Genomic DNA, 16,380 nt, shown 5'->3' on the forward strand with positions numbered 1-16,380 from the left:
TTATTACTTATGCTTTTAAGATTCCTGTATTATGGTGATATTTAAGTTTTATAATAATAAAATAATAAAATGTAATACACAACAATTAAAGCCACAAAATGAAAACGTGCGATTAGGAAGCAAGAAAGTAAACTTGTTAAGGTCTATCACTGCCAACCGTTCTTCCTCTAAACCACCTTTCCCCAAGCTGGTCCCCCACCCATTTCACAGTTAGGCACATTGCAGTTTACTTCTGTCAACTTCGCGATAAACCTTTAAAAAATGACACAAACCCTAACAACAACGCTCTTTGGGTAATTCACAATTAAAACCTTCAAAATACATTGCAAAATAAAATGCAATACGCAAGAATTAAAACCACAAAATGTTTTGCAATATAAAATGTAAAAGCGCAGTTAGGAACCAAGGAAGCCATCTTGGTAAAGGGTGTGTAACCCTATCACTGACAACCCTTCTACCTCTAAACCAACCTTCACCAATCTGGTGTCCTCTCATTTCTCAGTTAAATGCATTGGGATTTACCTCTGATTAAACACACTAAGGACTTTGCGATAAACCCTAAAGAATGACACGAACCAACTTTCACAACCAATCTCTTTGGGCAGTTCACAACAATTAAAACCACAAAATTCTTTGTAAAATAAAATGCAGATAGCCAAATGCACATAAACAAATTTTGGAAGGATGCAAAACATTTAAACATAAGATAGTACATTATAGCATGAGAAATGGCACTTTCAGAGAAACTTAATAAACTTTTTGGAGTATTAAGAGGACAAAAGAAAAATGACACTTTTGCAACAGAATTCTTTTATTACACACACACAAAATAAATGCACACAAAATAAATACACCAACTCAGGTTTCAGATGCTTTTATTAGGTTATGGTTACATTAATTTTTCAGGATAAAAAAGAAAGAATTCATAATAAAAACGTTTCTTTTGATTTGGTATCCTCTCATTAATTTATTATATTTTAAATCTGCCTAATGACTAACGTTAAACTCATACTGTATAGTTATAGTGTTGGACTGTGTAGCACTTTTTTTAAAAAAAACCACACAGAGTATATGCAATTTATTGCTTATTCCTTACATATAAGGTTTCTGTAACATGTTGATATTTAAGATTTATATTTGTGAATAAAAACATTCAAGTAAAATAAAATGCCAGACACAACTATTAAAACCTCCAAAATGCATGAAGGGGCCAGCCATGCTTGCAAGTGACCATTGCTAACCTGAGACATCCCCGTAAAGGGGATACTGCCTGTGTGTGTAACACAGTCCTAAATCCAGGTCTGGCCCAAGGTATTTTGCTGCCTGAAGCAATCCCTGCCACAACCCAATAAAACATGACTAGATATTTAAACAATTACTAGAAAGAAACAACCAAACTAACACATCTCTGAGAAAAGATGTACATAGGACTAAGCTAAGCTGAGCTTTTATAATTCTGCTCTCACACATGTACAAATCTTGCACTCACCTTGTCAGAAGTCCTCAAAGTCTTCAACTGATGTTAATGATCCTGATGTGATCGCGTCATTCCTATGCACACTTACCTTGCAGAAAGCCTGTGGGCACAAACTCTTACAACCAGGCTCTTTGGGCAATTCACAACAATTAACCCCCCCCCCCCAATGCATAATTATGTCCAATATATATTGTAAGACTCACTGACACTGCTGGCAATTAAGCCAAGTAACACCAGCTGTCTGACTGTATCCTGGTGTCAGGGTGATAGTGTAATCATTTACCTTGTTTACTGATCACTGATAATAATGCAGTTGCAGCTTTTTGCACTTAATTTTATTTTGACCTCACTGTTGACAATTCTCCCATTATCTGTATTATTGTATGTTGTTCCCAGCCTCAATCCAGAGGGAGAGGCAGTTAAGAAATATTTTTTAAAAAAATATTATTATTATTATTGAATAGAGCCTGGAATTTTTGTGTGAACCGCCCCAGAGAGCCCTGGCTATGGCACAGTATAGAAATGTATGAAATGAAATAAAATACAATAAAATGCAATTCACAACAATTAACCCCCCAAATTGCATAGTAAAATCAAACAATACATAACAATTTGCTCCCCACCAAATTGCATAGTAAAATCAAACACAATACACAACAATTAAACCCCCAAATTGCATAGTAAAATCAAACACAATACGCAACAATTAAAACCACAAAATGCGTTATAAAATAAAATGCGCTTTTATATATTATATTGCAATTAGGAGACAAGGAAAGAATCTTGAGTTTACATTTTATATTGCAATTAGGAAGCAATCTTGGTAAGTGGTGTCCAGCCCTGTCACTGCCAATGAGTTCACAACAATTAAATCCACAAAATGTCTTATATAAAAAAAATGTAACACAACAATTGAACCTCCTAAATGCATAATCAAATAATACGCAATACACAAAACCACGAAATGCGTAATAAAAAAATGCAACAATAAAAACCACAAAATGCTTTATGAAATAAAATGTGCTTTTACATTTTATATTGCAATTACAAAGCTAGGGAGGAGTCAAGATAAGGGGTCTTTAACCCTATCACTGCCAAATGTTCTTCCTCTAAATCCCCAGCTAGGTGACCTCCCATTTCACATTTAAACACATTGGGATTTAATTCTAATTAAACACACGTAGGATTGAATGATAAATCCTAAAAATGGCGCTAACCAAATAATTGAGCTCTGTGGGCAATTCATAACAACAAAATGAAATACACAACAATTCAAACCACAGGGCACATCATCAAATAAAATACAATATAAAATGTGAATGCACATTTAGGAAGCCAGGAAGGAATCTTGGTAAGGGATGCTTAACCCTATCACTACCAATCATTTTTCCTCTAAACCACCCTTCCCCAACCTGGTGCCCTCCCATTTCACAGTTGAAGACCTTGGCCCCAGGGGTTCAGAAGGCTCCTTAAACCACGGTGGTTCGGGCTTTTTTTTTGTTAACAAAGAAGCCTGAACTACCGTAGTTTAAAGTGCCTTTTGAACAGGGTCATTGGGGTTTACATCTGATTAAACACACATAGGATTGTGTGACAAACACTAAAAAAAAAGTTACACAAACCAACTCTCACAACAAAGCGCCCTGGGCAGTTCACAGCCATTCCAACCACAAAATTAATTACAAACTAAAATGCAACCCACAACAATTCCAACCACAAATGTATCAGAAAGTAAAACGCAACCCACAACAATTCCAACCACAAATGCATCAGAAAACAAAATGCAACCCACAACAATGCAAAACACAAGAAGCGTAAAATGAAATCCCAGGGCACTTACCTTTCTTTGAAGCAAGTAGATCAAGCAGACAGACCAGCTGGGAAGAGAAGCGAAAATGTACAATTACACACAAGAACAAATAAAACACTGAGACAAATTGCAATAGCCAAAGAGACACCTTCATTTTCAGATAACAAACAGAAGCTGCATTTCAATAGGGTCTGTTCGTTCATTTGCTGTTCAGTACAGTCAGGAGGAAAAGGGGAGAAAAGCAAGTGGCCGAGTAATTCTTTGACCACCCTGGCCATAACTGTGCTCCCACGAGGCAGCAATGGGATAGGTTTTTTTTAAAAAACAAACAAACTATCAGCCACTTCCAGGGGAGGTTCTGGCCCAATCCCCCCACCACACAGTCCCCAGAGGCAAACCCTTACCAGCAAAGCTGCAGTCCAGGTCGGCAGGCAGACCAAGCGAGAAGGCAGGTAAAACACAGGTGAGGCACAGGGCTGGGTGTTTCGTGTGGCCCAGTCCACCCCACAGGGCCAGTTGGGCCTCTGCGCTACTCCTGGGAAGGCAGGACTAGTTCTTTTATGAGCCACTTCCATGGCAGGCTCTGGCCCAACCCAGCCACCGCACAGTCCCCAACACAAAACCCTTAGTAGCAAAGCTGCAGATTGAAACAGTCCAGGTCAGCAGGCAGGCCAAGCGAGAAGGCAGGTAAAAGACAGGTGAGGCACAGGGCTGAGTGTTTCGTGTGGCCCCCTCCGCCCCACAGGGCCAGCTGGGCCTTTGCACTGCTCCTGGGAAGGAAGGCCACGGCAGGGCTGGTTCTTCCTTTGAGTCTCTCCCCTGAGCAAACTCTCCACCTAACTGAGGTACTGGGGAGGACGGAGAGATTATAGGCACTCTGGCTCTGTTGCTGCAGCTGAACGGAGTCTGGCTTGTTAGTGTTCACAGCTGGCCCGTCCTTCTCTTGAGGAGACCTCTCCAGTCTCCACCCTCTTGATGCTTTGCAGCTATTAAAAAAAGAAGGGGAAAAGAAACTTTAAAAGGCCTGGTTCTTTCTCCTCATGAGCAGGCTTTAGTACCGTAGACATGTTCAGCCTCAAGACTTTTCGTGGTCTATAATGCTACAAAGTGGCATGTGTATATGTAATAAAATTGTGGGGAACTGGTTCTTCCAAAGCTGATTTTCTCACACAAACTAGGTGCTTTTATTACTGAATAATAATAATTACTTTTATTACCTGGTCCTTAAACCCCTTTACCTCTTTGTTTGGGAAGGGGGGGGAATGGGCCCCTTCTGTAGCTGAAGGCTCTAGGACTGAGGTAACCTAGGACTTGTACTCCTTTGGAGTGCGTGATAAATGCAATAAATAATGTTTTTAAATTTTGTATCTTTGTTTTTTTAACGTTTACTGTTTTTAACTTTTGTAAACCGCCCAGAGAGCTTCGGCTATGGGGCGGTATATGAATACAATAAATAAATAAATTTTGAATGGGTGATTTGTGGCAGAGGTTCGTATTAAAAGGGGACATGGAAGTTTGGGGGTCCCTAAGAGAGATTAAGGACTGAAGAGCTGTGTGCGTGTGGGGGGGAGATAGCAAGAACTGCCCAGAAAACAGTTCTTATGTGAACCGCCCAGAGAGCTTTGGCTATGGGGTGGTATACAAATGCAATAAATAACAACAATAACTCCAGACATGAGAGAACCCTAATATTTACTTTGGAGTTTTCAAGATTGCTTGGTGGCAACTCTGAAGGACTCAAGGAACACTGTTGCTGCTACAAGCCTCTTAATGACTGCTTTTTTATTATTTTTACCTCAGGCCATATTTCCTAAACCTTCACCAGAGACACCCACAGCCAGGTCCACCTCTTGGGTACCGACTTCCTCTCGCTCCCAAAGTTTGCTAGACTGCAGCCAGCTGTTATTATTCTGATTTCTTTTGGTTAGACACTGCTCTGTTGGGAAGCAACTCCTAACAGAGTAGTGTCTAAACGAAAGAAAACAGAATGCAATTAATAACAGCTGGCTGCAGTCAGCACTGCTACCACCTATGAGGTTTTGTATTCGTGGCAAATGCTTCTTCTTTTAGGGCTTAAAGAACTCTCTTGTGCCAAAGCAGTTTGTTTGCGAGTGAGAAGTAGTGGCTCCATTTTGAGGCAACCTAAAGCCAAGGCGTCTCTGTCCCCACTTGGGAGAAAGACACAGAGAACAGGGCTGAGAGGAAGCAGCTAAGGCTGGATCAAAGAATAGCAGAGTTGGAAAGGGCCTACAAGGCCATCGAGTTCAACCCCCTGCTCAATGCAGGAATCCACCCTAAAGCATCCCTGACAGATGGTTGTCCAGCTGCCTCTAGTGTGGGAGAACTCACAACCTCCCTAGGTAACTGGTTCCATTGTCATACTGCTCTAACAGTCAGGAAGTTTTTCCTGATGTCCAGCTGGAATCTGGCTTCCTTTAACTTGAGCCCGTTATTCCGTGTCCTGCACTCTGGGAGGATCGAGAAGAGATCCTGGCCCTCCTCTGTGTGACAACCTTTTAAGTATTTGAAGAGTGCTATCATGTCTCCCCTCAATCTTTTCTCCAGGCTAAACATGCCCAGTTCTTTCAGTCTCTCTTCATAGGGCTTTGTTTCCAGACCCCTGATCATCCTGGTTGCCCTCCTCTGAACACGCTCCAGCTTGTCTGCGCCCTTCTTGAATTGTGGAGCCCAGAACTGGACGCAATACTCCAGATGAGGCCTAACCAGGGCCGGATAGAGCTGAATATAAGCCACATCACACTGTTGGCTTATATTCAGCTTGTTATCTAACTCCAAGATCCTTCTCGTTTGTAGTATTGCTGAGCCAAGTATCCCCCATCTTGTAACTGTGCATTTGGTTTCTATTTCCTAGATGGATCAAACAATTCAGTCCCCAAGACCTCTTAAAATATATTCCCCAAAGGCAAAAGTGTGTGTGGGGTTGTCGTTTTATTTTAAATTGAGCAGAATATGAATGCTGGATAGCCAGAGTGATCATTAGTAACACACCTGGTCAGACTGCATACCTGTCTTTTAAGGCAGCCATCAGCATGTAAGGTCATCTTTTGTTAAAATAGGATAACTATATGAAAAGGAGGACAGGGCTCCTATATCTTTAACAGTTACATAGAAAAGAAAATTTCAGCAGGTGTCATTTGTATATATGGAGAACCTGGTGAAATTCCCTCTTCATTACAGTATACCTCCTGCACAATAGCTGCAGGAGCTATGCTAGAGTGACCAGATTTAAAAGAGAGCAGGGCACCTGCAGCTTTAACAGTTGTGATGAAGAGGAAATTTCACCAGGTTCTCCATATATACAAATGACACCTGCTGAAATCATAGAATAGCAGAGTTGGAAGGGGCCTACAAGGCCATCGAGTCCAACCCCCTGCTCAATGCAGGAATCCACCCTAAAGCATCCCTGACAGATGGTTGTCCAGCTGCCTCTTGAAGGCCTCTCTTGAAGGGAGAGCCCACAACCTCCCTAGGTAACTGGTTCCATTGTCGTACTGCTCTAACAGGAAGTTTTTCCTGATGTCCAGCTGGAATCTGGCTTCCTTTAACTTGAGCCTGTTATTCTGTGTCCTGCACTCTGTGAGGATCGAGAAGAGATCCTGGCCCTCCTCTGTGTGACAACCTTTTAAGTATTTGAAGAGTGCTATCATCCCCTTTTCTATGCAACTGTTAAGATACAGGAGCCCTGCCCTCCTTTCCATAGGGTCAGCCTACATAAGTACCCTCAGGTTTGGGAGAGTCCAGAATCCCCTTCTTCCCAGAGGCATTTTATTTATTTATTAAAAACATTTATATCCCACCCTATATCATAAGGATCCCAGGGCGGTGTACAGATAAAACCATACATATCAAATAGAATAAATATACAACCCTCAAACAAATTAAACCATTGCTATGTTAAAACCAATATGAAATTTTAAAACAGTAAAATCCAATTCAAACAAGACAGCGGGGCTTACCCCTCTGCCCTGCCCCAGGGCAAGGTGCAACACTGCTGCTGAAATCAGTGAGTCTTTCTTCCCAGAGGAAAGGCTCCTGCTGAAACCACTAGGCTTCTTGCTTGCCAGAGCAAAGTGTCATTGGTGGGTGCCTTGCCTCTTCTAGTCAGGCAGCCCCCAGTTTTCCCTCCCCTTCACTGAGACCAGGAGCTGCTACATACACAAGTTGCAGTCTACAGGAAAGGGCTTCAGCCCAGGGAATGGTATCGTTCTTTTAAACGTTCCCTCCCCTCTTTCCCCTGCGTGTTATGTGCATGTGTATGCTCTAAGTCTCAAGAAGACACTTGCTGCGCGCCTTGAAGCTACTTTTAGGCCTCCATCTGCTCAGCTAATTTCCCCCAAACTAGCTTGTGCTTTTGAATCTGTCAAAACTTTAATAAATGCGCCATTGTAGCGTTACTTTCTTCAGTGGAGTAGATCTCTTTGGGTGGGAATCACCTTACTTAGCCACAGATGCGCTATTGCCAATGTGTAACGCGTGTGCGAGTGGTGGAGAAGGTGGGCAGACACGTGTCTGTTTATATACACATTCGCATCATCGTCATTTATTATAGGGCCACAGACCCAATGAGAGACAGTAGCAGACATCATTAAGATGGCAAAAACACAATAATTAAATCGTTATGCAGAGAAATATTAAAACATACGCATGTTTAAAATATCTTAATATAATTAAAACATTTGAGACAAAGAGAGAGAGAGAGAGAGAGATGAAAACAACTTGAAATAGAAGTTGCAATTACTTTGGGGAAATTGTCTTACGAGTCCTTTGTACAGAAAAAAAGAACTTAGTTCTAGTCCTCTGAACAGCAGATCCAAGCATTAAAAGCACAGCGGAAGGTGCACCAAGGTGTAACTGCAGATTGAAGGGCAAATTGAGGATTATGATTGTTTTGCTCCAACCCAAACAGAGAATGCAGCACCCACGGAAACTTGGCCAGAAAGTCTAGGTAACCTGGAATGGCAGAATCCTCAGCCCATGGCCCCAGTCTCAAACACAGTTGCGGAGAAAACCTTTGGCAATAGCAGGACTTCTAGAGCAGGGGTCCCCAACCCCTGTTCCAGGGCCTGTTAAGAACCGGGCCGCGCAGGTGAGCTGCTTTCACCTACCGACCCCCACCTTAGCGTACCTGAGTGCAGGGCGCCATCTCACCTGCCCAGCTGAAGCAAAGCCAGGATGCTGGGGTGGGGGCGGCAGCTTCGGAACAGCGCCCCCGGCCAGAAGCCACTCTGGGAAAGCGACTTTTGGGCGCGCCGTTTTGAAGCTGCCCGCCCGCCCCAGCATCCTGGCTTCGCTTCGGCTGGGCACCCACCCAGCCAAAGCCAAGCCAGGATGCTGGAGTGGGGTGGGTGGGGGTGGCTTCCCAAAACCATCCCCTCAACAGCCCCCACCCCTGGTCTGTGGAAAAATTGTCTTCCACGAAACCAGTCCCTGGTGCCAAAAAGGTTGGGAACCGCTGTTCTAGAGAAACCATCATGGAGGCCAATTCATGAATTCCTAGTCAGGCCAACGCCATCGCTGAGCAGTTAGGCCCCCTCCATGGAGGGGCACGGCTAGCCAACACCTGGCAAAGCTAAGCTACTGTAGATGCAGCAGACGTGACCCAACCGGCAAGAATTCGTGCTTCCCTAGGAGATGCTGCAGTGTTAGAACACAGCATCAACATGAACAACCTCCGGAATGCCGATTGTCAAGAGAGGATGACAGTGGTTCTTAAAATCCCTTGCCAGGACCTAGACCAAACCTATTTAGAGGTGCAAGGTCAGGGGAAACTCCCAGAAGCACGTGTTGGTAGAATGAAATTGCTAGCTGTCCTTTCTGGAAAAGTGCAGACCATTCAAAGCAATGGAAATGCAGTGTGGAATTATGATGTAGCTCAGTTTAAGTCTCCCCTGTGTTCTGGACTAAATGGGCAGACAAAAATGGCTTTAGGTAGCATAGATCCAAGTGCCTTATCTAGAGATGAGCTGTCTCACATCATCTTGTGAGCCTCTGAAGTGCTAAGGACTTCTGGCACCTTAAAGAAGCCCTCCCGTGGGGGAAAAGGGCACACTGGGAGCTTCATCCCACATACCTGTTTCCCTCAAATTATCCCTACAGTGCTAAGCTGTCGCCGTTGTTGTTGCTACCGGGCGGCTAGATCCTTTGCATACCAGGAAATGGGTTTAAGGGGGGAAATGTAAAAAAAAAAATCATAAAAAATCAACGGATGACCCAATCTCATTCAAATTTGGTATGCTTAAAGCTCTCCTTAATATCTATTACTGTGCCAATTTTGATATCTTTATCTTTAAAGCTTATGCAGATGTAAGCATTTGTTTAATTTTTCTTCAAATCCTGCTCCTGCACCCCAGTGGCCGCGCAGAAAACAACAAATGATACGCTCGAAAACTAGTAGCAAAATATTGCACTTCTTTTGGTTAAGTGCAATTAAAGCAGGATGCATGGGAGTACTTCACAATAAAAGCAGATTATAAACTGGAAAACTTCGGAGTCCTTTGCATTCAATTCGCAGTGATTGCACAGTGTAACGCTGGTGTGATGAAGCTCTTAGAGCCAGTGCAAACTGTAACCCATGCAAACACTGGACCCCATTCCTCAGCTATCCCCAAGCAAAACAAGGCTCCCAGTCCTTGTGCCCATTACCAAGTGCCTTGGTCAGCAAATCCTACTAAGTGACAGTGTCACAGAATCATAGAATAGCAGAGTTGGAAGGGGCCTACAAGGCCATCGAGTCCAACCCCCTGCTCAATGCAGGAATCCACCCTAAAGCATCCCCAGGCAGCTAGAAGCATCAGGCAGGGAATTTCAGAACAGAGCCCCTCCCCCCCGAAAGAAAAATAGATCCATACAGAGTTTTCCTATGGAATGGACTCCGTTCTTTAGGGGAAGATATGAACAAGTATGACAAGCAGAAGTCTTGTCTGAGGTTTGGGCATTGTTAAAAGAGCGCTGATGCCAACACTTGGGCCCCCTGAGCAAAGGCAGGTCTTGAGAGAAGTGTGTGCAGCACTACAGGGGTGCTCAGTTCCCCGTGGACATCCTCAGGTGAACACTAAGCCTCAGTGTGTGAATGCACAGGCAAAAATCAGAGAAGAGCATGAAAGTGTGAGTACACAATTGTTGCCAGAGAGAAAATCTAAAGAGTCAGAAAGAGACTTCTCAAAGCAGCAAACAGAAATCCAGACTCTCCCTAAAACCTAGCCATGGAGGGCGGGGGGCGGGGGGGAGGCAGTACTGTAACTGCCAAAGAAACCCCTCACAAACAACCTCTTGTTGAGTCTGGTGCAAAAATGTCCAAGGGAAATTTATCCTCAACTAGAGAAGTTGAGGCTTCACTTCCTAAGCCAAGTGAGCCCATGAAAGAGGCGTTTCCCCAGTTCAGTCTCAAGTTCAAGAGAGTGAGAAAACCCAGTCTAATGTTTCTGCCATGCCAAGTTGTAAATAAATTCTTGTGGCATGTTCAGAAGTCAAAATCAGAAATGTCAACCCTGTTGAGGAATGCTGTGTAGCACCGGGGTGGGGAATCCTCTAACTTGAAAAACAGAAGAAAATCCTTCATTGATTTTCCTCTCAGAAGGTCCTGAAACTTCTAAAGATGCTAGCAAAGAAAAGTCTGAAGCTAGCCTCAACCTAACTACCCTAGAACTACTTGTGAGTAAACCCGAACAAGAGCTCTGAAAAGCCATATGTACATCCATTTCTTAAGAGACTGAAGCAGAACTTGCTTTGTCTCTTGAAATGGAGGCAAAGTCCAAAAAAGAAAATCCTTGTGTTTGTTAACCAGCTCTTGCTTCCTATTGAACTGCCTTTTGAAAGAGGAAGGACTTCAAAAGTAGAGCCTCCAACTTCAGGAAGTGTTTACCTGAAACCTGGATTAAGCTTAAACATTAACCATTCTGTCTCTAAACCAGCAAGCAATATCAGATTTCAGTCACAAGAGAGTGGACAGAGAATTGGAAGCCCAGAATCCTGTGCAAGCTGTCTGTGTGAAGCCAAATATTTCTACCACTGAAATTTGCTTTTTAAATGCCAGCACCAAACAGCAAGGTGCTAAACCAAAGTGCACCCGTGAAATGGGCATACCAACACTACTGCTTTTGCTTCTCAACAGCACAGGTGAAAACAAATCCAGAGCAATCTGTTTGCAGGCAGAATGCTCACCCAATGCAATGCCCCGCCCTCTGCTAAGGAGGCAGCGAGATGGTTATATTTTTGTGCATTAATAACCTTCCTTTGTTTAGAAAGCCTTGTAGACAGACCCAAGACTGGAAAGGTGTAAGTCCTATTGATCTTAGTGGGGCTTACTTCTGAGTAGACATAGTTAGGATTGTGCTGCAGCTGTGTTTTTAAGGTGACACAAGATATATATATATATATATACACACACACACACACCCCATGTTTACCAAAAGAACTATTTGCTGGTTACTGCATCATTTTTGCTTGGAAAAAAGGGGGTTAGACACCCTGAAATAAGCAGGGGCAGATAGGAATTGTTTTAGCAAGCACTCTGGAAAAGGTGCTACTGAATCCTCCTTAGCCAGGAAGGACCTGGGGCATTGCAATTTTCTCCTGATCCTGCTGGAGTCCAGATTTGGGGGTGTGGGTGATGAGAACACACAGAGTAGGGCGACCATATTAAAAAAAGGAGGGCAGGGCTCTTGTATCTTTAACAATTATATAGAAAAGGGGATTTCAGCAGGTGGTATTTGTATGCGGACAGCACCTGGTGAAATCCTCTCTTCATCACGAGAGTTAAAGCTACAGGAGCCCTGCCCTCTTTTGTATCTGGTCAATAGGGCAGGGTTCCTGCAGCTTTAACTGCAGTGATGAAGAGGGAATTTCACCAGGTGCTGCATGCGTACAAAGGACACCTGCTGAAATCCCCATTCTACACAACTGTTAAAGATACAGGAGCCCTGTCCGCCTTTCCATATGGTCACCCTAACACAGAGACACACCGCATCTCTGACTTTAACATTTGATTTTAGGTGTTCTGCATTGACAGTAATAACCCAGGCCAATGTTCCAGCAGACAAGTTTCAGTTCATGGGAGTTCAGGCAAATGCAGGAGGGATCCAGATAACAAGCACAGGGTCAAGACAAAGGCAAGCAGGCCAAGATAACAGCCCTGTTCAGAAGACACGTTAAACCATGGCTTTAACCACAGTGCTTAAACCTGTGGTTTAAGGTGTCTTCTGAACAGGGCCATAGAGTCAGGCAAAGCAGAAGTCATCAAACAGAGTTAGGCAGCCCAATACATACACAATCCAGTAGCAGTGTCAACCAGGAGTCCAAGTTCATAGCACAGGGGTTCAAGACGAACAAAGCAGGGTGACGAAACCAGGAGAGACTGGTGAGAAGTGGTTCCCAGACACTGGCAAACACTTTTCCTCATAAAGGCTGCTGAGCCCCACCCAGACTCAGGTGCTGTCTATTAGAGCTCTCTGGCCAGAGCCATACTGGAGGACTTGCTTTCTCCTGAGGAGACCATCTTTGCAAGCAAGCACTGTTGTTGGGTACTTATTTAGGGTGCCCTGCCCTCTTTTAAATCTGGTCACTCTAGTATGGCTCCTGCAGCTTTAACTGCTGTGATGAAGAGGAAATTTCACCAGGTTCTCCATATATACAAATGACACCTGCTGAAATTCCCTTTTCTATGGAACTGTTAAAGATACAGGAGCCCTGCCCTCCTTTTTTATATGGTCGCCCTGCTCTGTGTGTTCTCATCACCCACACCCCCAAATCTGGACTCCAGCAGGATCAGGAGAAAATTGCAATGCCTTCCTGGCTAAGGAGGATTCAGCAGCACCTTTTCCAGAGTGCTTGCTAAAACAATTCCTATCTGCCCCTGCTTATTTCAGGGGGTCTAACTCCTTTTTTTTCCAGAGCAAAAATGATGCAGTAATCAGCAAACTGTTCTTTTGGTAAACATGGTGTGTGTGTGTATCTTGTGTCACCTTAAAAACACAGCTGCAGCACAATCCTAACTATGTCTACGCAGAAGTAAGCGCCACTAAGATCAATAGGACTTACACCTTTCTAGTCTTGGGTCTGACTGCAAGGCTTTCATATGGTCACCCTAAACAAGCAGGACATGGTGCAACAGCACCCTCCTGCCCATGTTCCCCAGCACTGGTGCACACAGGCTTACTGCCTCGAATACTGGAGATAGCACACAACCATCAGGGCTAGTAGCCATGGATAGCCTTTGCCATACATATATGCTTTTTTAAAAAATCTCTATTTTGTCTCTAATATGCTTGCATCACTCCTTCCCTCTTCACCTGCTGATGAAGTGGGTTGGTTTTGCAGAACAGGTTGTAGAACAATGGTGCTTTTCTAGCACATGGTAATAAGCAGGGGCATCATCTAAATTACATTACAAGAAACCTTGGTGGAGTGGGGTTGTGGAGAGACTGCTAGATTTGGGCCACTCTCCTCACACACAGCAAGGGATGATGGGAGTTATAGATTATCTTATGGGCACCAGGTAGGGGAAGACTCAGTGGAGGCTGGTGGCTCCAATGCCAGTAGGGCGGTAAATCCGCTCTGGGTTTCAGTCAGAACTCTAAAGCATCTTGTGTAGCTCCTTTAGAGTTCTGGCTGTTGTTGACTGAAACCTGGATTCACTGCCAGGGCTAGCTGCTGTAACAAAAATGTCTCTATGTCTCCATCTGCACATACAAGCACCTGCACCTTGCTGTCACAGTTATGTGTAGTTGTAGATCAGTGGTTCCCAAAGGAGGCAGTGGGATTGCATAGGGGGGCATTAAGAGGCAAGGAGGCGGCAGAGGGGCAGTCGTGGTGGTCTTTTCCGAGAAGCGCCTCTCCAGATGGTCTTAAAACCCAGGGACATTTTTATGGGAGAAGATAGTTTGGTCCCAAGCCATATAGGGGAAGAAGCCACACATGTATTAATACCATTTAAGAAGAGTCCTTTTGACAGTGAATTGAAACGTTTCAAAAGCACCAAAACGCTAAAGAAGAGACATACCCTACTTGGTGTGCTCCGCCACGCCGGCTGCAAAACAGAGGCGATCGCTCTCTTTTCCCTCCCTCCCTCAGCAAGTCTGCAGCGGGTGCTTCCCATTTAAAGGCACCGCCCACAGGGGGCACTGGGCATGAGTTTGTGGAACCAAGGGGGCGGTTACCAGAAAAAGTGTGGGAACCACTGTTGTAGATCTTTAAGACGTGAAACAGCTCTCTGACTGTTCAAAGGATAAGGCTAGTGCAGGCTGGTAACCCCATGAGCCAAGGTTCAAGGCCTGGAAGTGTGCAACCATCTGGGAAGGTCAAAATACTCTTAACAAAAGAAGGGATTTGGAATGGAGCATCTCAGTCAAGCTGTACAGCTGAAATACCAGGGCTGTTCGTCTGTGATCCGTAAGAAGCATGGAGATCTTTGCATGAAAAGTTCATTATCAAGGGAAAGCAGTACCATTAATTAACAGCTGGAAGGTGCATAGAGATCTCCCAAGATGAAAGGTGTGCCAGAAGCAAAAGTGATTAGCGGTACTTCTGAAAGCAAATTGGCTGCTTCAAGACAGCAGTGACAGGTTGAAGCTACTAGCATTTCCTGGGTATTTCAGTTCAAATCTAGAGTGATCAAAGTGGAGTGCAGAAAGCTCCCAAATCCTCCCCGAAATGGAAAACTTGCAAATCAAAAGTTTAAATAAGGCCACAACTAATTTTATCTCCTCTTGTCTCTTACAGGCCCGGGTCTTCGACACACAAGACTTTTAATTGAATGCCGGTGTTGAGAGAAGAAGGAGAATGTATAAAAAGCCGCATACAGAGAGTTGACTGCTGAAAACAAATTGAATCAGAGGCCCAGCGCTAGAAAGCTGCTAATTTCCTCCTGTGTCACTGTAACAATCTCACAAGTCAGGCGCTTGACGAGGTCTAAGCAAACAGGAGCCAGACAAACATTTGGCGTTTTAATATTTAGCCTGTTTCAACTTGCAAAGTGATCATCCAACAGGTCAAAGTCTCTGCAAGTCATAATTGGGCTGAGCAAATGGAGGGGATGTTTTGTTTTATTGAATCTATTGCTGAGATTTATGCTGGTGCAACACAGGGCACCCAAGTCACGCATGGTATTGTTCCTGCATCCCAACTTAATTTTTAGACCTCCACTTGATAAGCTAATAGCATACTGTGTGGGATAGAAAACAGACCAGACATTGAGCATGATCCACCAAAGTCCTCTCTGTAAACCATCTTGTTCCATGAAATTCAACATTCCAAATGTAACTTGGGAGCATCCATTCGCTAACAGAATCTGTGTCACTGAGAGATATGGCCTTTTAAAAATTAGAATCGTAGAATAGTAGAATTGGAAGGGGCATATAAGGCCATCGAGTCCGACCCCCTGCTCAATGCAGGAATCCACGTTAAAGCATCCCTGAAAGATGGTTGTCCAGCTGCCTCTTGAAGGCCTCTTGTGTGGGAGAGGCCGCCACCCCCCCTAGGTCATCGGTTCCACTGTCGTACTACTCTAACAGTCAGGAAGTTTTTCCTGATGTCCAGCCAAAATCTGGCTTCCTGTAACTTGAGCCTATTATTCCGTGTCCTGCACTCTGGGAGGATTGAGAAGAGATCCTGGCCCTCCTCTGTGTGACAACCTTTCAAGTCCTTGAAGAGTGCTATCATGTCTCCCCTCAATCTTCTCTTCTCCAGGCTAAACATGCCCAGTTCTTTCAGTCTCTCCTCATAGGGCTTTGAGGAGCCAGGAGGGCAGAGGTTTGTAAGGATTCAGATTAGGCAGTGAAGACACTGACCCCGCTCAGAAGACACCTTAAACCACGGCTGTAGCCATGGTGAATAAGGCTTTTTTGCCTTATTCATCATGGTTAAAGCCATGGTTTAAGGTGTCTCCTGAACAGGGCCACTGGAAAATTCCTCTTTGAACTTGGTTTATTCAAAGGAAGAGGATAAACACACAATGTAAGAGGAAAGAAAATGGATACATAAACTCATGTCCTTTCAGAAAGCCCTGAATCAACATGAACATGGCTCCTAAGCCAGCATGCCGTGGCACACTTCACAATCCCAGCCCACCGTGAGGTTC

Source organism: Elgaria multicarinata, chromosome 10, assembly GCF_023053635.1.
Source record: "Elgaria multicarinata webbii isolate HBS135686 ecotype San Diego chromosome 10, rElgMul1.1.pri, whole genome shotgun sequence".
Classification (NCBI taxonomy): domain Eukaryota; kingdom Metazoa; phylum Chordata; class Lepidosauria; order Squamata; family Anguidae; genus Elgaria; species Elgaria multicarinata.